This window comes from Pan paniscus, chromosome 6, assembly GCF_029289425.2.
Source record: "Pan paniscus chromosome 6, NHGRI_mPanPan1-v2.0_pri, whole genome shotgun sequence".
In the NCBI taxonomy this organism is placed as follows: Eukaryota; Metazoa; Chordata; class Mammalia; order Primates; family Hominidae; genus Pan; species Pan paniscus.
This window is the reverse complement of record NC_073255.2, coordinates 83803472-83829628: the sequence shown is the minus strand read 5'-3', so window position 1 is coordinate 83829628 and position 26157 is coordinate 83803472. Positions and strand designations below refer to the sequence as shown.

General features: G+C 36.5%; 1 long non-coding RNA gene across 1 annotated transcript; it reads right to left on the bottom strand.

Moving 5' to 3' along the window:
* Window positions 1-251: 251 nt before the first annotated feature.
* LOC129398238 (uncharacterized) lies at window positions 252-17863 on the bottom strand. The gene is made up of 3 exons (XR_008625981.2): window positions 17733-17863; window positions 16870-16926; window positions 252-378 (listed from the first exon to the last, which is right to left on the bottom strand). It is a non-coding gene; the product is annotated as an uncharacterized LOC129398238 (long non-coding RNA).
* Between the last annotated feature and the right edge of the window lie 8294 nt (window positions 17864-26157).

The window sequence follows — 26157 nt, the reverse complement described above, 5'->3', positions numbered from 1 at the left end:
TGTAAAGGCTTATAGATAATTCATGCTTTTTAACGCACTAAATTTTAAAGGGAATAAAAGGCAGATTATGCGTGCGCTACTATGGAATTCCAAGATGTTAACGAAGCACTCAAAAAGGGAACCTGTGCAAAAAATTAAAAAATATTATTTTTCAGCTTTATCTTCCTTTGAGTACCCCATTCACTGTTTCCTCCATTTCTCCTTCCCCTTCTGTCTTATTTAGGCTGCTATAACACAATACCATAGGCTGAATGGCTTAAACAACATTTATTTCTCACAGTTCTCCAGGTAAAAAGTCCAAGATCAAAGTGCCAGCAGATTTACTGTTTGAGGAGGGCTCTCTTCCTGATCTGCAGAAGGCCATCTTCTCCTTGTATTCTGATATAGCAGAGAGAGAGGGAGAGAGAGAGAGAGGAGAGAGAGAGAGACAGTGAGAGAGGAGAGAGAGAGAGAGGAGGGGATGGAGAGAGAGAGAAGGGGGGGATGAAGGAAGAACTCTCATGTATCCTCCTATAAGAGCACAAATCACATCATGACTGCTCCACCCTCATGATCTAAGGCCCTATCTCCAAAAATCATTTGAACCCAAAAATTTTGTGAGGACACAAACATATAGTCTATGCCTTATCTTTGGAACAAAATGCCTTCTTGTTACCTATTGGCTGCCCAGAGCCAACTCCTTTTTTATAAGTAGAAAATGTAGTATTTGACTTCTTTTAGTACTATTTTGTACCCACATCTGAACATTGTGTCATGTATCCCGTCTTCTAGATACAGCTTTTACAAGGAATGTAAAGGGTGTAAAGTAACTCCAGTAGGGTATAGGCTACTAAATGAGGCATTTCCCTCCTTCTCCCACCTCCAGTCCTGTTTATGATCCAGACTGCTTCTATCTACAAAGCTGCTAACCCTTGAGCCTTGAAAGAAAAAGCTAAACACCAGCTGCCAGTCTTTTGGTTGTACAAAAAGAAGTCCTGGACAATGTGAACGCTTTTTCTGGATTGGCTGCATCTATGCTTTGTCCCTGAAGTCAGGAAGTACCTTACCGGTAAGGGACTGCGTTTTGAAGTTCTTTTGATATTAATCAATGCCCGTGGCCACCCAGAACCCCATGAATTCAACACCTAAAACATTAAAGTGGTCTACTTGCACCCAAACACAATGTCTCTAATGCTGCCTTTAGATTAGGGAGCATAGGGGCCTTTAAGGCTCATTACACAGAGTACCCCATGGAAAAGATTGTCAAGAAACTCTGATGGAGAGAGTATTATGAATGTCTGGAAGGACTACACCATTGAAGAGGCATTTGTTGTTACAGGAAAATCCATGAAAGCCATTAAGGCCAAAGCAATACATTCTTGCTAGAGAAAACTGTTCAGTTGGTGTGTCTGACTTCACAGGATTTACAAGAGAGCCAATCAAGAAAATCACAAAAGAGATTGGGGATATGTCCATCACCCAAAATAAAAGGTGAGGGGAGAAGGTTTTCAAGGTAAGGATTTCAGAAAATTTTAAGAGCTGATAGACACTGTGTTAGTCTGTTCTTGCATTGTTATAAAGAACTACCTGCGACTGGGTAATTTAAAAAGAAAAGAGTTTTAATTGACTTACAGTTTTGCAGGCTGTACAGGAAGCATGGCTTGGAGGCCTCAGGAAACTTATAATCATGGCAGAAAGTGAAGGGGAAGTAGGTACCTCTAACATGACCAGAGAAGGAGGAAGAGAGCAGGGGGAGATGCTACACTTTTAAACAACCAGATGACAACTCATTCACTATCACCAGAGCAGCAAGGGAGAAGTCCACCTCCATGATCCATTCACCTTTCACCAGGCCCCTTCTACAACATTAAGGATTACAATTCAACATGAGATTTGGGTAGGGTCACAAATCCAAACCATATCAGACACCATGCCAGAGGAATTCACAGAAGACTCCATGATGGAGAGAGTGCTTCCAAACCAGTGCCAAATGATGAGGAAGAAGACATAGAAGAAGCAGTATTAGAAAACAAATTAACCTTAGAAAATCATCAGAAGGATTCTGATTATTCAAGACTACTTTTTAACTGCTTTCATAACATGGATTCTCCTATGATATGGGCACTGACACAAAAGCAAAAGGTGGAAGAAGGATTGGTACCATATAGAAACAATTTTAGAAAAATGACAAGGAAAAAAAGTCAGAAATTACCATGTATTTTAGTAAAGTTACACTGAGTGTGCCTGCTCCACCTGCTTCTCCTTCCCCTTCCTCCACCTTTTCCACCTCTGCCACCCCTGAGACAGTGAGAGCAGCTCCCCCCTTGTCCTCTTCCTCCTCAGCCTACTCAGTGTGAAGACAAGGAAGATGGAGACCATTCTCCTGACCCACTTCCAGCTCATGAATAGTATATACATTTTCTCTTTCTTACAGCTTTCTTAATAGCATTTTCTTTTTTCTCTCTTATTTTATTGTAAGAATACAATAAATAATACATATAACATACAAAATCTGTGTTGATTGCTTAATGTTATCAGTAAGGCTTCTGGTCAACTAGCCTATTAGTAGTTAAATTTTGGGGGAGTCAATAGTTATATGCAGGTTTTTTACTGTTCAAAAGTCAGTACTCCTACTCCCCCTGTCAATGAAGGGTCATATATTACATATAGGTCTATATAATATATAGCATACCTGTAATATATAATATACTGAGTTGTTAAAAGGAAAGACGAGAGAATGGATTTAGAATAGACATCAAGTGATCTACCATAATATGTGCAACATGTTGAGGCAAAGGACAATGAACATTCTGTGGACGTGGTGAACCCAACAGTGATATGCTCTTTGTTAGGTTTTTTGGGTTTTTGTTTCGCTTTGTTTTTGGTGATTCCACCCATAGCCAACTTTGGCCTCTGACAAGGTCACAGGCACATTTCCCTTCAGTATATGATTATCTCTTTATTGAAGGCATACATCATCCTTAATTTATTTTTCAAGTATCAGGGAATTTCTGTCTATCAAATGACTATGACTCAAAATATAAGACTTTATTATATTTTAGCTAAAACCCTGCAACCAGTGTATAACAGAGAGGTCATGGATGATCACTAATTAGCAGAGACAAGTCCTACAAACTAATTTGACATAAAGTATATCTCCACAATTGTGATATATTAATCTTACTTAAGATTGCTTGAATTATCTGACCCTAATCCCTATTAATACATCTTCTTTGAAAAACTGTTTTTGATTCTGTACCTCTTGTTATAAATTTCTCTTGTCCCTTATTTTTAATTTCTGCTACTGAATTTGTTTTCATCATTGTTCTTCCCACCATTAAAAATGATGGCATCTTTTTAGAAATGCTCATTCCAAAAAGAAAAAAAACTTAGGCTTTAAACAAATTCTTATCCATACTTAACAGATCAATATTTAGTTTGTTCAGTGGGTAAGAATTTTTGAATGTACATATAAGCTACAATTAGCAACTTCTCTATAACTTACTACTTTCACAAATCAAATTAGGGTTTGAGTTTTATGTACCATTATAGACCTGGGAGAGGAGAACAGAGAAATGAAGAAGCCTATGTCTTGGGTGCTAAATACATAAAATTAAATTAACAGGTAAATTGAAATTCCTTTGACAACAAGAGTTGGTGACTGTTTTCTAAAGCTAGGAAAGCATGCTTCCATAAAAAGCACATTTTACAATAAATGGAACTATCTGGACAGACTGCACAGTGTGAATGACTCTATAAGGGATTGGTCTATTCGGTTATTTAGAATGGTTACTGTCTTTTGAACTGAAGATCCTGTTAACAAGGATTTCAGAGAGTTCTTCAGTTTCCTGGTCCTCTAAACACCCACTCAGATTCCTTGGCATGCAGAGAATTTCTTCCTTTACTCATAGACACTATTGCTTCTTGATGCATCCCTTTCCAGTCTCTTCATTTGAGAGAACAGAGATTAAACAGATTATTTCAAGATAGAGAAATAATGTTTCTAAATCCAATATTTGCCTGTGAGGAGACCTCCTGTGAAGCTGTAAACTCTTTGGAAACTGTGGATAAGGTAATATTTAGTTTCTGATAATCTTCTTCCTACAGTGTGGTTCCCTTTAATAAACCACCAGGAATTCAGTAAAATTGGGTACTTACATATAGCCTTTTGGTGATTTTGTGTGGAATTAAGGGACAGGGTTAATATTTATATAAAAGTATCATGAAATTATAAAATCATATTTACTTATAAATTTAATGAAAACACTAACCACTAAATGGCAGCTGAATACCTTTTCTCTCAGTTGCAAATAAACATCATCCTAATTTCATTTCCTCTAGGTAATTAGTGGGAAAATTTAGTTAAGAAGGTGAAAATAGTTAAAATAGCTTGTCTTAACTTGTAGAATAGATCGATAGTAATAAAATTGAACCCAGTTTCCTGACTAATGGTGTATGAAGGATATCAAATTATTCTCTGTGATAAAAGAGGACACTAAAGTGGTCTGTGTGGTTTCTACCATTGATCTCTAAGGTTACACAATATTGAGTGGATGTCTCTAATTATTTACCAACTGCTCATCTCTTAACCCCTGCCACTGTGCTCCCACAATACTCCACTAAAACTCTAACACTGCTTTATCAGAAGTTACCCGTGGTCTTTCTGAAGACCTATCTCTCTTCCATTCCCAGAAAGAGAAGATTGTATACTACATTGCTGTTTTTGAAGCACTTGTCTTTGTTTAGCATTGGAATATTTTGAAAATGCTGTTAATTCGTTGATCCTTTTTCTTCTCTGTCTGCTTCACAAGGGTCTTCTTATCCAATGCCACAAAAGGTGGGCGTTCTTCAAGGATCTGTCCTTGATTTCCTTCTTTTGCTCTTTGGACTTAAATTCTCTCTTCTCTGTTCATCGTCTTCTCCAGAGACTAAGATCATTATGTAAATGAGTCCCAAAACTGTCTCTTTGAGTTCTGTATTCTAATTTCATTCTGACATTACAGATGCCAGCTAACTATTACTATGGATGTTGGGTTGTATTGATCAGAAATGTAGGCAGTGAAAAGACATAGATGTGGGTTTCTATATATATAGGGAGGTACAAAATTTAGAAAGACATGATGCAGGGCAGGAACTGATAAGTTCCATGAAAGGAGTTCGATATGCACAAGAATATTTTTCGGTTAGATTCTTTGGTAAAACTTGATTGCATGGATTCAAATAAATAGATTTCTCTATTAAAAAAAGAGTATGTCTTAGTCACTGAGATACTAGGAGATTTCATATATATCTGAAATATATAATACTATAATATATAAGGACTGTAAGAAAAACTACATGCAGTTTTGTTATCCTTGTGGAGTTAAAATGTGTATTAAAAGTTAGAGAGTGAGATCATATGGGGAAGAGTTTGGGTGGTAATGAAAATGAATACATACAACCTGAAAGCTTAATACATCTTGGACACTACCTGTGCCTGGCATTTCTCCCACTACTATGGTGGCAAATATAGAGTACCCATATTATATCTATTGTATGTCTGTTGCCATTACAACGCAAAAGGAAAACCCACAGGGAACTAAAAAGAGATTCAATAGCAAAGTGTCTGAATTCATTTACAATACCTCAGCACCTTTCTGTGCACATCACACCCACGTTCTCCTACTAATGGTACCATGATTATTACACAGCAGGTTCATATGGCATTACCTTTGACTTTTTTCCTGATTCCTAATATACTGATTAAATAAGTCAGTTTTTTCCTGATTATTCTTCTAACATAACTATTTTTTACTGATATAGCTTTACGTTCTCATCACTACTACTTGAGTTTAAACACTTTTTACCTCATAACTTGGTTATTATAAGGAGTCTCTTAATTGGCTTACTTCATCCTATGTCCTGGTCTCAGGTGATTTTTTTAAAGCACTTCTTTGATTACTTTAGTCTCTGGGACAATTGTTAAAATCTACTCTGATTCAGCAGGAAGCATAAAAGGTCCCAGGATCACACTACAGTTTGAGCTGGGGGTCCCTGATGCCTCACTGTTCAGTCCTTGGCACTATTCATGTAGTCACTGAACTAAAATGATGCCTCATCTTGGACTAAATTTCAGTACAGTGACCACTGCCCTAAGAAACAAGCAATAGACATGACAAACAGATGGATGGAGGGCTACAAATACAAAACAGAGTCCCCTATTCATGAAAGAGGTTAAGTAAATATCATTCTTAGGGCAAATTCTGCCAAAGCAAATTTGAGTAATAAAACCTTTTTATTTAATTTTTCTGAAATGATGTAATATCATACCCTCAGGGAACATAAAGGGAATCATAAGACCTATGAGGTTCTGCCTCCTCCCGTCACTCGCTACCTGGGAAACTAACTTTATTTTACTCTTTACATTTTGGGGCTTGTGTATAGTTGATGATTTCTTTCTTATATCTGTTCTTATGGACAGTTTTAGCCCTGACCACAGCTTCACAAGCCCCTTAACCATATTGTGTCCCCTCCCTGACCATATTGCATCCCCTCCCTGTGCTATTCCCCACAGCAACTAGTCCAGAACTTTTCACACTCCACAAATCCCTCAAGCCTTCTCTCGCAGATATTATCCCTCACCTGTTTTCAGATGCAGAGGATGGTTTCCCTTATCTTACAAGACAAATATGAAGATTGTAATTCAATCTCATTATTGAGGGATTCAAATTTATGGGGCAAATAATCACAAAAACCTTCAATTGAAATGAAGTGGTTAGGCTGAAGAAACTTCAGAGAGCTGTAAATAATTGCATTTTTAACAACAGTGGAATAAACTAGTGTCCCTAGCTCTAGTCCATAGTGTTTATAGGAGTTTCGTACAAATAAATCATAGCATTAAGCTTCATATTACTGAGCTTTTAACATAGATTTTACTCATTTCTAAAAGATTTCACACCAAATAAATTGTAAATTATTTTCTCATTCATATAGTTTTGCATCCTAGTTGTGAAAGGGAGTCATCATAGAAGATTTTTTTTTAATTTTTATCCTGGTACAATATTTTTCTCCTTATTTTTTCTCCTGGTCACTGTAAAAGCCAATAAAAGCCAACGATCATTTTGCAATCACATTTCCTAGCAGAGGCTTAATGTAACTAAAACCATGGCAGGTATATTCAGAATGTGATGTATGGAATACTGAGGTTCTTATCTCAAAAGCTGATCCCTCCAGTGTTTCTTTTTAGAAAAACAATCTCAACTTTTATTTTAGATTCAGGGGTTACATGTGCAAATTTCTTGAGTATATTGTGTGATGCTGAAGCATGTTCAGGGTAATGATCCTGTTACCCAAGTAGTGAGCCTGACCCAATGGGTAGTTCTTATCTCAACAATAGTCATACAATCTTTCAACCTGTGAAAGCTTATTTAAAAAGAAAAAAAAAGTCATACAATCTGATCATCTGCATAAGCCAAACACCTAAGCATCAACCTTGATAATTTCCTGTACCTCAACCTGCATGTGTAACCCATTTCCAAGTCCTGCTTCTTTCATCATTTGAATATTTCTCAAAGTAGTCTACTTCTTTCCCCTCCATTGCCATCACCCTTGTGCCAACCATCAACCAGACTATAGCCAGTATAAATAAGTAGCAATATAAACTAAGGAAGCAGCCAATCCAGGCACAATCTTCAGCTTTGCTCCATTTTATATGTAGTCCATTGGGATATCTTTTGAATCTCAAGTTTCTCAACTATATAATGAAGGCAATTGGAGTAATATCAGTATTAGCTCCATAGGTTTTTGATGCATTAAATGAGATCATCCATAAATTGCTTAGCACAGTATTTAGCACATTCTAAAACTCCTAAATAATGGTGCCTGCTTTCTTTAGATTAGCATAGCATATTCATTATATTAATCAATACATTCTTTGAAACTGTGCTTTTTAATATGGCAGCCACCAGCCATGTGTGGCTATTGAGAAGTGGAAAGGTGAATAGTATGACTTGAGATAGTCTTGTAAGTGTAGAATACACACTAGATTTGAAAAAATTGGTATTAAAAAAGAATGTGAAATATCTCAATAGTAATTTTATATTGATTACAGGTTAAAAGACTAATATTTTGATAGACTGGATTGAAATATATTATTAGAATTAATTTTGTTTCTTTTTACTTTGTAATACATCTGCTAGAAAAATTTAAGTTACATATGTGGCTCACATTTATGGTTAACATTATTTCCACTGAGCAACACTGATCTAGACTTTACTGTGTCTATTTTCTCATATTTATATCATTTATATAGAATGGCCGGCTACATTTTTAAACGGTTCCAAGTGATCTGAGTTTTTGTTTAAAACCCATATTTAAAATATGTGAAATCGAGGTCAAGAGATTGGTAGCATCCTGGCGAACATGGTGAAACCCTGTCTCTATTAAAAATAAAAAAATTAGCTTGGTATAGTGACGCCCCCCTGTAGTCCCAGCTACTTGGAGGGGCTGAGGCAGAGAATAGCTTGAACCCGGGAGGTAGAGGTTGCAGTGAGCCGAGCTCACGCCACTGCACTGCAGCCTGGCGACAGAGCAAGACAGAGCAAGACTCTGTCTCAAAAACAAAAAGCAAACAAAAAAAAAAACTGCGAAATTCGTTAGAGAAGGAGGTTAAAAAAATCCTGACCAGGGGTAGGAGCATGGAATTTTAATGTTTTACAATATTGATCTTTTAAGACTATAAATCAGCTTTTCCAAACCAAGTTTTTTTGTTTTTGTTTTCCTAAAGGAAGACGTATCTATAGCTCATTAGTTTCCATTCAATACATTCCTCCATTAGTCTTAATAAATCAACTCCTGATTTTAAGGTAAGAGTCTGTCTTGAAGCTTTGAATATTAGAAATGTGGGAATTGAACAATGAGAACACGTGGACACAGGAAGGAGAACATCACACACCTGGGACTGTTGTGGGGTAGGGGGAGGGAGGAGGGACAGCATTAGGAGATATACCTAATGGTAAATGATGAGTTAATACCCTAAAACTTAAAGTATAATAATAATAAAATTTAAAAAAAAGGAAATATATATTTATGCCTGAAGTATTGGATGTTATCTAGAAGGACTTTGGGGAAAAAATCTGGATTGAGTTAATTGAAAATTTTCACAGAGCAGAAAGTGTAGGTGATTATTGCTCATTCAACGTTAATGTTTTTAATGTAAAATAGATTTTTTCCAATTGTTTGTTCTTATATCCAATGCTGCAATAAATGTTCTTATAAATGTATCATTTTTACTTAAAAAGAGGAACATGAAACAAATTTGACAAATTTTCACTTTTAGAGTGGTGATTACATGAGTGTTTATTATATTATTTCTCTGCTCTTAAAGTGATTAATTTTTCATATTAATTCCAGTAATTTGTTTATAAATTCTTTTCAGCATTACATTAGGATATTCATATCATGACATTTTGCCTCTTGTTCCTATTATCTTTACTTATTTTTCTTGTTTCAATGTCTCGGCCAGGACCTCAGATCTGTGTTGAACTATAGTAGTGATTGCAGGCGTCTTTGTCTTGACGTCCACCAGAAAAGGAATGAATCTGAAAGGCCATTATTAAATATGACACTTATTATACGGTAGATAGCTCCCTTTTTATTAAAGAAGTGCCTCTCTTTTTCCTCATTTGCTAAAAATTTTTGCCTTAACTGTGTGAAAAATTGTATTGAACATTTTTTCAGCATCAGCTGAAAGATCCTGTATTTTTTTCTTTTTGATCATTTAATGCAATAGTTATTAATTATTATTGACTATTACAATCTTCCTGGTTCACATTTGCTTTCTACATACGTAACATTCATTTTCAGTCATAAATCTCATTTTGGCCTTCACTTTTTTCTGATATTAAAATTTCCATTTGATATGTTCCAGATATACTTTGCCATGCCCCCATGATCAAGTTTTCTGTGTCTTATGTTTTGTGTGTGTTTATCTTTTAAACAGAGTGCAGTGGCATGATCTTGACTCACTGAAACCTCTGCTTCCCAGGCTCAGACGATTATCTCACCTCAGCCTCCCGAGTTACTGGGATTACAGGTGTGCCCCACCACCCCTAGCTAATTTCTTGTTTGTTTGTTTGTTTTTTTAGAGATGAGGTTTTGCCACATTGTCCAGGCTGGTCTCCAACTCCTGGGCTCACGCAATCCACTTGCCTCGGCCTCCCAAAGTGCTGGGATTACAGGAGTGAGCCACCGCAACCGGCCACTAGTTCTTTTAAATACAATCTGAGAGTTCTTATCTTTTGATTAGTAAGTTTTATCTACTTTAGTCAGTTTACCATAAATTATTTTTTATTACAATTGCATTAAAAGTTGTTTGTCCTTCTAGTTTGTGTTTTTTTCTACTCTAATTTTCAAAATGTTATGTTTCCTGTCTCCCTGATTTTAATAAGATGATTCTTATGAATTGAACTATATGCATTCTATCTTTATTATTTTGGTAGTAATTATTAATTTATTAAGATTATTTTAACAAATATTATTTGATCATTGACTATATCCCAGGAAATGCTTTAAGCATTGGAAAATAAAACAGATTAATATTTTGTTTATGTTTCCATATCATATCTACAACCTTATAGATAGCTGTGTTTTCCTCCTGAACAGAACCAAGTGTTAACACAATTCCTTCCCCACCTTTCTCTCTTCTCCCCAAAACTTTCACAACATTAGTATCAGTTGAAGTATTAGTATTGTACTTTTATCCTTACACAAATGATTAAATTATTGTTTATTTGGATAAATTCTATTCTGCTTTTTACATGTTCTTCCCTTCCATAACAATTTCTTGCTTACAAAATCAATTGCTTCCTTTCAAAAGCTAAACCTCTCAGAATTATTTCAGAGATTCTTCGTGTTGCTAGACTCTCTGAAAACTAATCTTATATTTGCTTGAACATTGAAATGATAGCTTAACTGAATGCAATATCAGGTTTAAATTCTTTTCCTTGAAAACTTTCTTGCATTCAGTGTTGTTGTTGTCGAGTCTAATAGGTACTGAATATTAGTTTCCTGTGGATAATCTAATTATTCTCTTTGAAAATCTTGAGAGTTTCTCCTTGTCTTCAATAATCTTAAATGTCACTATAATAAGTCTAAATGAGGATTTTTTTGTACTTATCTCTCCTATTCAGTTCTTGATGTGCCCTTTTAGTATTAAGTCTTACATCTTTCATTAATTTTAACAACTTATCATTAATTTTTTTCTTCAAATATTTTCTCTACATGTATACCTTGCCTTTCATCCTAGATGGGCACTGCAATTTCTATTATTATTCTCCATATCTTTTGACTTCTTTTTTATTCTTTCTATCTCTTTATTTCCTGCTAATGCTTTTTGAAAGACTTTTTCAACCTTATCTTCCAGCTCAATAAATCATTCTTCAAGTATAATCAACAAGTTCTCTTCAATGCAATAAGTAACTAAAAAAAAAATGAAACGGAAAACAGATCCACTTTATGATAACAACAAAAACTACCAATTGCCTAGGAACTAATCTAGCAAGGGTTGCCCAAGAGGTTTATATAACTTTTTTCTCTCCAGTTCTTGGCCAACTTCTAAGCTAAGCTTCCATGGATGAGTATCCATAGAATGAGGCTCTGGGAGGGATACCAAAGACCAACTTCTAGGAGGCTAAGAGATGAACACAGATTTCAGAGGTAGAGTAGCAGTTTGGAGAGATTGGAGTGTAGGCCCAGGCAGAGTAGAGAGACTTCAGTGAAGAAACCATATATTTATCTAAAATCCAAGAAAGTCCACATCTAAGATTAAGAACATATTCTAGGAATAGTGGCTATATCCTAGAAGTAGAAATACAATTGAAATAGATCTGTCCTAACAAAATCTAACAGCAAGTTTTAAAGATTCAAGGGCTTCACAGGTAATTTAACTGCCTGCCAGGACAAAACTCATGTTTTGACAAAGTTAATAGAACCTCCATATAAGTTATATACAATGTCCAGATATGCAAAGAAATAAGAAAATGTAAGAGGAAGAGTGTTTAAAAATAGTCGAGAGAAGTAGAACTCAAGATTATCCAGATATTGGAGTTATCAGGTAAGACCTTTGGGATAACAGTGTGTAACATGGGGGAAAAATTGACAAAAATATTAGAAAGAGTAGTTTATACATTTTTATACATATGTATAGATTATTAGAACATTTAAGATAAATCAAATGGACTCAGCAGAAGACATGATTAAAGATCAAAAGAAAGGACACACATTAAACACAAAATACTAGATGCATGTAAATGGGAAGAAGTTGGAAATTGAATAGGCATACAAAAGAAAAGTAATTTTAAAGAAATGAACATGAGGACAATAAAAGACCTTGTATATGACATGGAATTTAGCAAGGCAAGCATCAAGAAATGTATTTGATTTCATTTTGTGTATTTGAAATCCTTGTAAGGAAGGAGGTGTGGGGAGAAATCTGTATTGACTTTCTTCATTGAAGGCTAAGAGTTTTGACTTTAAAAAGTCAATTTATTAAACTGTTTCAAGTATATTAAGATTTTCTATTTCTCCTTGAATTGGTTTTACTAGTATATAATTTTGTAGGATTTTGCCCATTTTATCTGCTTTCAAATTATTAGCAAAATATTATGTGTGATATTTTATTTGTGTAAATCTTTACAGTAATTACAGAGATATCATCTTTTGTGTTCTAATGTTTATTTGTACCTTTATAACTTTATAAAAATTATTGAAGTTTGTCTACTTAATTTATGTTTCTCAAAAAATTTTGTGATGGTTATTTTATTAACTATATCTATTGTTTTTTTGTTTTGTTTGTATTCATGGTCACTTTTTTACTTTCTTCTATTTTCTTGAGGCTTGTTCTATTTTATCCTAGATTTGAGTTCATTAATTTAAAATCTGTCTTATAATTTAATAAATGCAATTAAGATGATGTGTCTCTAATTAATCCATTTAAGTGCACCCCACAAGATTTGATATGTGGTGCCTTCAGTTATTCCTTTCTAAATATTTCATAATTTCCATTGCCAAATTTTATCACTTAAATTATTTTTACATTTATTACTCTCTATATACATTGTTATATTAACAATTCATTTCCAGTTTTATTTTACGGTGATTCAGGAAAATGGTCTTTATTATAGCATCTCTTCATTTTTTCCCCAAGAAAGGATGTAAAAGACCAATCAGTCAGAGTCAGCCTCATAATGGTTGCCAGATTCAAGCACTAAACGGCTTTAAGGGAAGATGGTTAAGTGAAACAAACAAAGGCGCCCACTTCTGTGACTAGTGCCCAAACCTAGACTGATATTCAACACCTTTCTCCTTCATCACCCATTTTACATTTGTTCTACCCTTGGCCATCTTGTTGGCTGGTCTGAGTGGCTTGCTTGGCAGGGAGTCTCAGAACTTTACACGTTATGAGTCAGAACTTTACCATTTAGTGTCCATTTCCTTGTGTGGCAGCCATATTACAGATGGACCCCCAGTGATGCACATCTCCCAGTATTGAAGCTCTGGTGTAGTGCCCTCATGCATTAAATAATATCTGTCCCTGTGTGACTGACAGAATATGGCAGATGTGATCATGTATGACTTCAGAGGCTGGGTTATGAAAGGCGTTGCAACTTACACCTTGGTCTCTGGGAAGACACACTCCTGGTTCTCTGGGCTACCGCATAAGACATCCATCTACCTTGAGGATAATATGCTAGAGAGACCCTATTCAGAGGCCCTGAATCATATGAGTGCCTGAGACCACATAAAGAGAAAGAGATGCATGGGCAGTCCCCAAATTCTCCAGCCCCCATGCCTTCAAGTCATTCCAGTTGACACCCCAGACAATTTATATAGCAAAGATAAGATGTTCCTGCTGAGCTCTGCACAAATTATACATTATAAACAAAACAATGTATTGTTTTAATCTTAATCCACTAAATTTTACAGAGAAATATATAAACAAACACCTTTTCTAACCATTGTTGCTGTAGTTATCCATTTACGGTTACCATGGGCATACAAGTTCATAAGTTCAGTGGGTTCTAGACAACACCCTCTGGGTCCTCATTATGTAACAGCTGTAGACTATCCTAGTAATTAGGATTGATTACTCCCACTGACATTGTAACTTCTTTCTTTGCTTGCTGGTCCACCAGCATAAGGATTGGCATCAGTCTTGTTTGCTTTTGCATTAACATATCATATCAGTCTGCCTTTGCACTAGCCTAGGTTCTTTTCTTCTAGGTTGGTTGACTATTGGGAGTACCACTTGAGGCCAAAGGTGTAAGCTGAGATAGGAGTGTCTGTACAGAAGAGGTAAGTGATGTGGATGTCTAGGCCACACAACTGTGTGATTTACCAGTGTATTCTGGATATGCTTAGGCTGAAACTCAAATATCATTTCTGCATATACCCAATATAAAAAATGATGGATCTGATTATACTCAGTTCAGAAAATTAAACCCCAGTGGCATAGTCACTTAGCATCCTGTAGTCAGGCCATCAGTTGCTAGTAGAATCCAGTACAATGACAGGAATGTTTATTCAAATTGAGAATAGTTCTTTTACAGAGAAAGAATTATCTTTCTCTAAAACCTAGAAACTTCTCAAACTCATAGCAACCTGTCTCCATACATATCTCTACCTCAAGCCAATCTGCTCTGTTATAAGTCCTAAGTGGCTAGACGCCTCAGGCTGGATCTTCTGCAGAACTCTCTCCCATTAGGCATCTCTCAAAATTAACAGCTTCCAAGTCACCAAATAATAGATGAGTCAGAGTAGTGACATCATGTTCAGTCCACCTCCAAAATCAAAAGAGGACTATTAAACACTGTGTATCTTTCAGTTAAGTGTCAGCTGTAAAGTGCAAAAATGTATCCTTAGTCTTACAAGGGATGTTGTGCCATGTTACTGACCACTGGACCTCCAAAACTGTGGCCATTCCTTGACTCTTCATAAGGCTTATCTCTAATCCTCTGACACCTCTGACAACTACTATACTTCTCGTGTCCTGCTCACCAAGTCCGATTGTCATGATGTTATCAGTTTACTGATCTAGTGTTATATTCTAGAGATTGGCAAGATAATCAAGATACCTGCATTTTCTATTGTGAAAGAGAGCAGGACAGTTTGCATATCCCTGGACTTGAGAGTAAATGGGTGCCGTTGTTTTTACCATGTGAATAAACACAGAACTTGATTCTCTTTATTAAAGAGAATTGGAGAAAAAATGTATATGCAAGATCAGTAGTCTTATAACAAGTGCCAAAGCCTGTGTTAATCTACTGTCACTTAACTTAGTGGTAGCTCCAATAGCAGCTTCTGTGGCAGATGGTATAATATAGCAGCTGTGAAGCTGTGATCGGGACTGCCAATTGGATAAATTTATAGTAATGTACTGTCATCTACCACGATCCATTTCATTTTTGTAGGGTACATACAGGTGAATTAAATAGAAATATGATGTGGGCCATCACCCCTACATCCTCTACATCTTTGATAGTGATACTAATCTCAGCATTTCTTACTGTGATATAACATTACCTCTGATTTATAATTTTCCTCAGGATGGGAGTGTGGTTTCTGGGTCTGCTACTTGGCTCTTGGTGCCCTAATAGCTTTTATTCCACAGATCATAAAGTATGGGTTCTGCCAGCTGCTAAGTATTTCTCTTTGCATACTGCACATGAGGACCAGGGAAATAGCCATAGGTTAGGTCCAAATATACTTGGATGCACTGTGAAATGGACTTGGGTCAAACTCTACCTGGCCTCTGTAAACTCCCATTTAACCAGAGTACTGCAATTGTGCTTCAGATCCCGTGACATCAGTGTCAGCTCAGAACTTATATCTAAATGTCCTAGAAATGTCTGTGTTGTCCCATTCCCCAGCGCTGTTACCCTGGAAATGGTTTCAGATCCCCTTGGAGAATAATCAAGGGAATATTTACTGTATATACTTCAGATGGCATTGCAGGTTCTTTTTTTCTCAAGGGGACCATACTCTTCAATCAATTACTTCTACATTTGTGAACTAAATTACCTTGGAAATTGGGTATGGAACCAGAGTTTTCCAATTTAGCAGCTGATGTCAGCCTTCTGCCCATCTCTTCCTTCTCTCTTTCTCATGTCTATCTATCTCATTTCTAAGAACACCATGACCTATTAACTATTACCACAGGTGAGAAGGCCAAGACAAATTGATGGCGAGTCTAGCAATTTCACCTGACTTGCCTCTGATGCTTGAGTGTTGTATCAGCTGGGCCCAGTTCAACAGCAACAACTCCTACCATCAGCCACAGCTAGCAGAGCACAGCTGCCAGCAAGATGTCGGTACCCTCAAAACTTCATTGCTTATGGAATATCGTCTGGACCACACAAGAATCTTAATCAGGGTGTGCGTACTCAGGTTGTACATAGTAAATCCATTCTAACATTCCCGTATCTTCAATTTTTCTCACTCCTTCCTCAATACCATGTTAGGATATTCCAGATTTTTCATTGTATTTGCTATATTGAAGCCTCAAAGAGGTATCCCAGAAGAATATTTTGGGGTAGACATCAGTGTCATTTCTAGATCATCAAATTCAAAGGCTTTTGTGATTGCCTTTATTCAATAAATTCTCCCATACCCAGCCTAATATTGCACCTCTTTGGGTATAAATCTGAAGCTTTATTCTGACATTTGCTTCTCAGGTTGCTGACAGTATTTATTAGTCAGGTATGTCAATTCCTTTGACATAAACTATTTTCTCCTGAAGATGGATTATACTTCTCCGCTCTGCCTGTGCTGAGGCCTAACCCTAGCTACTGACTAGATGCAATAAAGGGAGGTGGGTAGACCATGAGGGAAAGCATTATCCGGAGAGGCACTCACCTCTGATTATGTCATTGTAAAATCTGAGGCTTGGAGAAGAGGGCTTCTTCTGCCATCCTGGAAGTTCAATAGAACTTGTGAGTTCAATATTTTCAGGCTTGTTTACCCAAATTACCCTGTTTCAGGTCTCAACATTCCATTCTTTCCTATGAAGCCACTGACTTTAGCATAGGGGCCTCTTGAGTCTTTGCGTTCAGGATACATCGAGGCTCTGCCACTCTTTCAGTAAATCCTGAGCCTGATTTTCAGCACATTCTCATGCCACAGGAGAGGAAAGTCTCCCTAAAAACTTCCCCGGAAGTTCTTCAGATTTCACCTTTTTCCGTGTTACGGCATTTGGCTGACCCGAGCTGAGAATTTTATATTTTCAACATCTATAATGCTTAAAGAGAAGCCATTCTACACAATCCTTATAATGATTGCTGACCTCATACTTTTAAAACATCACAACTTTCATATATGCTAATGCTTCCCCTTTCATCTGCGTTTCATTCCAATTCAACAAAGGTTAAAACTTCCATAATCATGGTACCACTGCTAACCAGGAATTTTCAGTATCCTATTTACCACTAGCACTGAAATCCTCATTGCTAGAAGGCCAGTGAGTAGTCCAGTTCTAAAATCCCATCTTTATGGTCTGCTTTCTAAGAATATTCCTATTACCGACTGTCTCGCCCTGAGCTCTGGAAAACAAAGCCTAAGACAAAGACTTAACTATTATTACCTTGTTAGAAAATGCATTTCCGCAAAAAAATGAAACACCCCGCTCGGTTCAGAAGCCCCGGGCCTGTCTTAGGCTCCCAATCTTTGACTGCCTTCCCATGGCGATCTATAAGTTGAAAGATTTTTTTTTTTTTAATCACCTCATGATGATGGAGTTAAAAGTAAACCGTGCAGAGACCCTGGGGTCCCTGTTGTACGCTGCATCGTCCCGCTGGCCCTGTGCCCTGGAGGGTGGGCGGCTCATGGTGCCACAGCCCCTGGCAGGGACGGCCGGCCCGCCCCCGTGACTGACTGACAGATGCAGGGATGGCCGAGGCAGCCCTCGCTCCAGCCGAACGCCTCCATTGCATTCTGGAGACCCCCGCCCCCGGACCTTCCAGACTTAGCAGAAGAACAAACTGAAGAACAGACCCAGCCAGAGAAGCAGGGATTCCAGAAGCTGCCCATGAAGGGAGAAGGAGAGATCCGGTCGGCAGCAGCCCCGAGCAGGAAGCTGGAGGGGGGACTGTCGCGGGGTTTTTCTGTTGTGGTTTATTTTATTAAATTTTTTCCTTTTTTCTATTCATTTCGATGGACGCAATCTTAAGCCACCCTGGCCTTGCTCCTGGGAGGTGAGCGTGCACAGGTGTGTGCAGGTCAGGAGGTGCCGTCCAGGTGTGCGGCGAGCCGCTGCGCACAGATGTCAGGATTTCCGTTTGGGTCTACTTTAGAACCTGTCCTTAAACCTAGGGGTTGCTGTCAGGATTTGCTTTCAGACTTTTTTTTTTTTTGTAATTCCCTTTAGAGTCTACAAAAATGTTTTTAAAAGGATCAGGTCTGCTTTTAGTTTCATTTTTGTTTCTTTCCCGTCCCACTCTTTAAAAACTGGTTCCGTGAGGAAAGGCAGAAGCCGTTCCGTGTCTCTTGCAGGCTGGGCTGGCTTCATGCCAGTGCGAGGGCGTCCCGTGCCCATGTACATACGTATGTCTCCATGAGTTCTGGGCTCCACCGGTTCCAATTGAGCTCCAGCCCTGGTTTTCCTACCCATGCAGTTAGGGACTTTAATTTAAATTTTTTTTTGTAGGGCCACCGCCTTCAAACACAACTGCTACAACATTCCAATAAAGGCTCATTTAACCCCCCCCCCCCAAAAAAAAGAAAAGAAAAGAAAATGCATTTCCGGGGTATAGGAGTGAGGGGAAAAGGGAGGGAGTAAGGGAGAAAAGCCAATACAAGGATAGGTTTCCATGCTGGCCACCACTTTGTAACATGACTGTTAGCTCATCCATGTTGCATTGTTTTTCCAGAATCTACATAAATGAGTGAATATTAGGGTCTTTTATCCAGAAAAGAGAAGGTAAAGAATTCATCCAATCTCTCTCGTCTCCCATTAATTTAAGTTAGACTTCAGGGGAAATTGATTCCCTTGCACACAGGGGTTGCACATAAATGAGGGGGCCAGGAAGATACTAGTAGACCTCATACCTCAGCATCAACATGAAAATCTGGGACAGGTGGCAAGATGCTACCCCTCCTTTTATGCCTAATAAGAGACCACTGACCATAGAGTGCTTCTGACCAGTCTATGGACAATGTACATTAAGAGTTTGTGTATCCTCTGCTTCATATTTGATGTCAGAGGGCTGAAACCTCCACCCTCAAATCGCTGCTATTTTCTGAACATGGACAACAATGAAGCTCAGTTGCACCTCTGTTTCTCCTTTCATAAATATTCATTACTCCTCCTCTAGCTTATTGAATATATGTATTTGGCCACCTTGCTCAGCATACATTCCTATTCCCTTTGCCCCTCTCTAGCAGTATCTGTTTCTGGTTCTGTCTGGAAGCTGTGTTTCCTAGCCTGTCAGAATGGCCATCCTGCAGGCTACAACCCTGTATAAGAAATAAAGCCTCTTCTTTTTTTGAATTTATGATTTTTTTAAGTTAGCAGTCTGAAACAAGTGGGATGAAGCCAAAAGATATAATGTGACACTTACATATTCAAATTTTTTTAATTCCGATTGTTTCAGAAAAGAGTACATAATTGCATTTTTTGTAATTAGCTCTGATGACATTTGTCTATTGATATTTAAACTATGTTAGCTGTAATAACTGAATTTACATTAACTTCTCATTGAGTTGTATACTTTGTGCTATTTTTCTCTAATCTTTGTGTTCAGTAATTTGCAATCTGTACTATGCTTTGTTTGCTACTGTAATCAGTAGTAGTTTTAAAAGAATGGAGCATTTTAAAATTTTGCTGTGGGCTTCTTTATATATTTAATAAAATTCTAGATTATGTATTTTTTTCAGCTTCAAATGTAACACAGAAGTGTAATTTTAACCTCTATCTATGTAAAACAAGAAATTTAATGTGCTTCTAGTGACCCATCTCTACACTTACAGATCTTTCTTAATTTATTATGGAGTATAGATTGTAGGTTAGAGGTATAGCTTATTAAGCTTTAATTATTTTCTAAAATTATATTCTTTTTCAAGTGACATTTATTACACTATATTAAATTATATTAACATTTGTACAGAAATTATTTGAATTCACTTATATCAATGCTCACCATAAGAACATTTATACCAAATTTTCTGGTTCTTCTCAATTTTAATTAACTTTTAGCCCCCTGGATTATTTGCTTGAGTAAACTTTTCAGGGGTCTATGTCAGTACCATAATTTATGAACCCTTGCATATCAGAAAATTAAAATAAAAATCAGTTGCCACTTGCTACTTGGCCTTGTCACCCTGCAGAAAAAGAAAAAGGAAAATAAAAATCTCATTAAACACTTTCCATTATCTTTTTGTATTTGGTCTTGCAAAGGTTAAATTTTAAAGCCAGCCTGGAACGTATGTTAGCTTTCTTGTATTTTTTTCTGGTTTCTAGGTAACCTATATATTTGGGAACCCAGGTTTTAATAATTTCTTTATTCTTAACATTTCTAAAAGTTTATCAGGATATGTGTTACTAAATATTTTTAATTAGATTGCCTGCTTCAGTTCTGCATGTTTTAAAATAATTTATTCTGCTTCTTATAGCAAAACCATTTCAAGAAGTGTTTTAGGATAATTCTCCCCTTCTCTTAAGATGAAGAATTTCATCCATAAGTCACAGTTTGTTTGCATCTGCTTTCTTTATTCAAGATAGGTGTTGTTTATTCACTTGTATATTGTTCTGTGTGTTCATCCTTGAATAAAGATTACTCACTCCTACTTAATAGGCCTGGTAATAGCCACAAAGAAAGTGAAATATTTAGGAATACAGTTAACAAAGGAGCTGAAAGATCTATACAAGAACTACAAAACACTGCTTAAATAAATCAGAGATGATACAAATAAATGGAAAAACTGCATGCTCATGGGTTGGAAGAATCAGTATTTTTAAAATGCCATACTGCCCAGAGCAATTTACAGATTCAATGCTATTTTCATCAAACTACCAGCATCATTCTTTACAGAATTAGAAAAAAGTATTTTAAAATTCTTTTTAAAAAGAGCCCAAATAGCCAAAGCAATGCTAAGCAAAAAGAACAAAGCCAGAGGCATCATATTACCCAACTTCAAACTATACTGTAAAGCCACAGTAACTATAAAAGGTTGGTACTGGTATAAAGCCATACACCTACAACCATCTGAGCTTCGACAAGGCCAGCAAAAACAGGCAATGGAAAAAGGAATCTTTATTTAATAAATGGTGCTGGGATAACTGGTTAGCCATATGCAGAAGATTAAAGCTGGACCCCTACCTTTCACCATAACAAAAATTAGCTCAAAATAGATTAAATATTTCTCAAACTATAAAAATTGAGGAAGACAACCTAGGAAATATTCTCAACATAGGCCATAGTGAAAAAATTTTGGCTAAGTCTCCAAAAGCAATTGCAACAAAAACAAAAATAGACAAGTAGGAACTAATTAAACTAAAGAGCTTCTGCATAGGAAAAGAAACTATCAACAAAGTAAACAGACAACCTACAGAAGCGGGGAAGATGCTTGCAAACTATGGATCTGACAAAGGCCTAATACCCAGAATCTGTAGGGAACTTAAACAAATCAACGAGCAAAAGCCAAATAACCGCCATTAAAAAAAATGGGCAAAGGACATGAACAGACACTACTCAAAAGAATACATACAAGTGGCCAACAAACACATACAAGTGATGAAAAAACACTCATCATAATTAATCACCAGAGAAATGGAAATCATAACCACAGTGAGATACCATCTCACACCAGTCAGAATGGCTATTATTAAAAAGTCAAAAACAACAGATGCTGGCAAGGCTGGGTCAAAAAGAGAATGCTTATACACAGTTGGAGGAATGTAAATTAGTCCAGCTGCTGTGGAAAACACTCTGGAGATTTCCCAAAGAACTTAAAACAGAGCTACCATTTGATCCAGCAATCCCATCACTGGGTATATACCCAAAAGAAAATTAATCATTCTACCAGAAAAACACAGGCACTCGTATGTTCATTGTTACACTATTTACAATAGCAAAGACAGGGAATCAACCCAGGTGTCCATCAACCGTAGATTGGATAAAGGAAATTGGGTACATATACACAATGGAACACTATGCATCCAACAAAAATGAATGAAATCATATTTTTGCAGCAACGTGGATGGAGCTGGAGGTCATAATCCTAAATAAATTAATGCAGAAATAGAAAAACAAATACTTCATGTTTCTACTTGTAAGTGGGAGCTAAAAACATGGACATAAGTATGGGAACAACCAGACACTGTGGACTACTGGAGAGTAGAGAGAATGGTGAGTGGGTTAAACAACTACCTATTGGGTACTATGCTCACTACCTGGATGACGGGATCTATACTCCAAACCTCAGCATCACATAATATTCCCATGTAACAAATCTACACGTGTAACCCCTGTAACTAAAAGTTGAAATGAAAAAAAAGGGACATAGGCTTCTGTAGGTATCTCTCACTACCTACTTAAGTGTTGACAGAAGCCTCCTTGTATTCTTAAATCAGAAGGCAGATTAATGTATGTAACTTTCTGAACAATTTCTAGCTTTAAGTATGCTTGACTATAATGAAAAGGAATCCTAATCTGTTGCCTTCTTCTGTCTTCTAGGTTGATACTTTATTTCTGGATCATTCAGATTGTCTTGTCTTTAAATTTTTCCCCCCTGAAACAGTATTTAAGAATCTTATATACCTCCCAAGCATTGCTTATAAGTACTGTCCTTGCCTACAGTTGATATCACATTGCAAGTTTCCATGTAACATTTTCCCCAACCCTTCTTTATTCATATTGTTTTACAAGGAACCACATTTTCTGTGTGTTTGATGGATATCAGTACACAGAGGGTAGTAAAATCTAAGGAAGCAATGTCCCTAGCTACCACTAAAATTAAATTATGTTTCAGGAAATGGATGGCTGTTTGAATTTGTGATTGGCAAAATCCCTAAATCTCTGTAATAGGGATGGGTAGTGGGTCAAAAATGCAGCCTTGTTCAGCCTTCTTCCTCCCAAGTGCTGCTCACATTTAAGGGACAATATATGCAAAGGCCTCCAATTATTTATCAGTCCAGCCAGTTCCCATGGAAACAGCTTCCAGACTTTGAGAAGTTGTTTTCCTTCAAGTATTGTTTTGACTCAGTAACTTTTCATCTTCCTTCATTTCAATGAGATGATGTGATGGGGTGGCTTACGTGATATTTAAAGTGACCATTTTTATTATCAAGGCAGACAGCATCTGCACTGACTTTGTACAAAAATGTCACTTTAGGGCTTAAATTACTAATATGTGAAATGGTTATATTACTCTCCCTCCCAAATTAAAGATCACTGGCTATTAATTGTTCTCTATATTCAGAGTGGCTGACAGCTAGAGCAGAAGTCCAAGAGTGAGAAAGAAGCTCATTGTTTGGCTCTATAAATAAATATCTCTTCAATAGGGTATGTTACCATCAGATAAAATAAATGAGTCAGAATTCACACACACACACACACACACACACACACACACACACACTCCAACCACCAGTGATGACAAGTTTAAAATAAATACATCCTTAAATCATGTTTAATGGGATATATTTGTACCTATTCCCTAAGGAAGTAGACTTAGAATGGGGAGATTTGAAGGAGGAGTTAGAGATAAGTAGCATTGAGTGCCCAGAAAGTCATGGTCCCCTTCAGGCTCCTTGAGTACATGTGTGTGCATACATAGGCACACATGGCACACATCATCACACTCACACTGAGAAAATAACAGGATTCATCTCCTTTATTCATAAAATTTGAAAGTTAAAATGTATTTAACAGTTTGATAACTAAAAGATCATAAAAGATCAGCCTCAAAATCACAATGAAATAACTGATTTTTTTTCTGAGATTTGATTGTGTTAAGTGTCTGTGGGTCCCTCAGATTAATCCTTTAAAATGGATACTTTTACCAATTTAATGGATATTGTATGAATTTTGATGCATTTAAGCATATGACATAGAAGTCTGTTTCTGCAGATTAACCTTATAATAGCAATGCTTTTATAGCAGGAAGTGTGAAGGTAGGGAGTCTAGGCCCCTTCTATCTTTTTGCTCCATCATCTTTATAGGAAAGCTTTTATCTTCTTGCTTCTCAAATAGCAGCAAGATGGCTTCTCTTTCATCAGCTGTGCTGTAGGCTGGAGAAAGAGAAAGAGACAAAGGGTTGTCTATATTAGAAAAGCAAAAACATTCTAAGAAACCCCTAATGGGTCCATACCTAGTCTCATTGCCTACACTTACATTACATGGCCATGCCTGGTGCCAGGGAGTCTGAGAAGGTGAATATTTTATCTGGCATAAAATTTGAGCAGCAAGGAGCTCTGTCACTAAGGAGGAAGTAGAGAATAGCTTTAGAGTAGGAAATTATTACTGTCTAAAGATTCATTGGTCTCAGGATGCTGTGTAATCACAACCAGTATTTCTAGGCAATTTTCAGGATAAAGTTGACTGTGGATACCTATTCAATTTTGCTGTTTTGGAGGGTTTTCTTTTTTTATGGATAGCCATTGTAACAAACATTTTTATATACTTTATTCTTTGCATCATATGAGTGAGAAGGAGGTCATTCTAGGCCATTAATAACTTTTGTGTACTAGAATATTCTTTTTTACATGCTTCATTTAAATGGTGGCTTTAGAGTCCATGTTATGACCAATACTAATCTCTTTTGGACGACACTTAAATTCTAAGTTGCAGCACCTATACCCAAAATCTAAGAATTTCTTAATTATCTCTATCAGTTTCAAATGACTTGTTTTTTTAATGCCCACATACTGATAATAGAACACTAAATCTTTAAACTAACTGAGGAACATTCATACAAGAAGCTGTTGTTTTTTGTATAGCTCTACTAGCCTTAACATCTAAAATTCAGTATTTGATAGAAGACTTTTAAGATCTTAAAATTGTTACCCCTTAAATATTTTACATACTTATAAAAATATTTATTAATTATATTCTATATTCCACTAAAATGCAAATCTTAGGTTCTCTACATTTCTCAGAATCAGTCTTTCATATTGATAATTAAGATGGAGAGATTTTTCAATGACAGGTTATTGAAAAGAGGAAGAAAAGGAGCAGGAAAAGAGAAGAGAAAGTGAAAATAGGGTATCTGTTCTGATGTTCTTTCTAAGTGATACTCAGAAGTGAACACAGTACAATTTCCTGAATGCAAATATAATAATAATTCATATGTAATGTAATTTGATATTACAGATTTACATCCAATTTCAAACGCTGTGTGAATTCAATTAGAATTAATTTTATCTCGTCTTACACATATTATTGAATACATTTTTCAAATATAATTTGGATCCTGTTGATTTGAGATGATTTGTGTTTCATAAACATTTGCATGCAAGTATGATATATGACAGGGTGTCAAATATATCACGTGATACACGAGGTTTAGATAAAATAAGATATTCTCTAATTATAAAACAAAACATGTAGAATATTGCATACAAAGTCCTTACCTTATTCGCTTACAGCTAAAGCATTGAGGAAAAAAGCATACACAGAAATTCAATCAAGAAAATAACCAAATAGACATTTAAAACAAAGAAACCCTGCAAAAGAAAATGTGCTCCATATGATACACACGCGTACAGATAAATGTATATTTTAGTTATGTGATATATAGGGATATAAATACATGATGGTATTCTAAAGAACAGAATTGGCAACATTAAATCACTAAGTAACTGTTTTCTCTCATAATGTCCCTTAAAGTCTGCTCTGTAGGGTGATACTCCTCCCCCTAGATAAAATCTTGGTCAGTTCTCCGTAGTTATATTAAGTAATAAAATCTTCCTAGTACTTTAGTCATTTAAACTATTCCAGTTTTGAAACCGATAGGTACAGCCAGAGCAGAACGAAAACTCCAACTTTCACTCAAAATTAAGGCTTCTGCACTTGCCTAATCTGCCATGCTACAGAAGGCTGGCCTACCGTATGAAAGTAGGGCCCAGACAGATACTTTTCTATTTTCCCAATTTATCATTCTTCCCCTCCTCAGTTGTTAACTTACACAGTTTATGATGACACCAGGGTT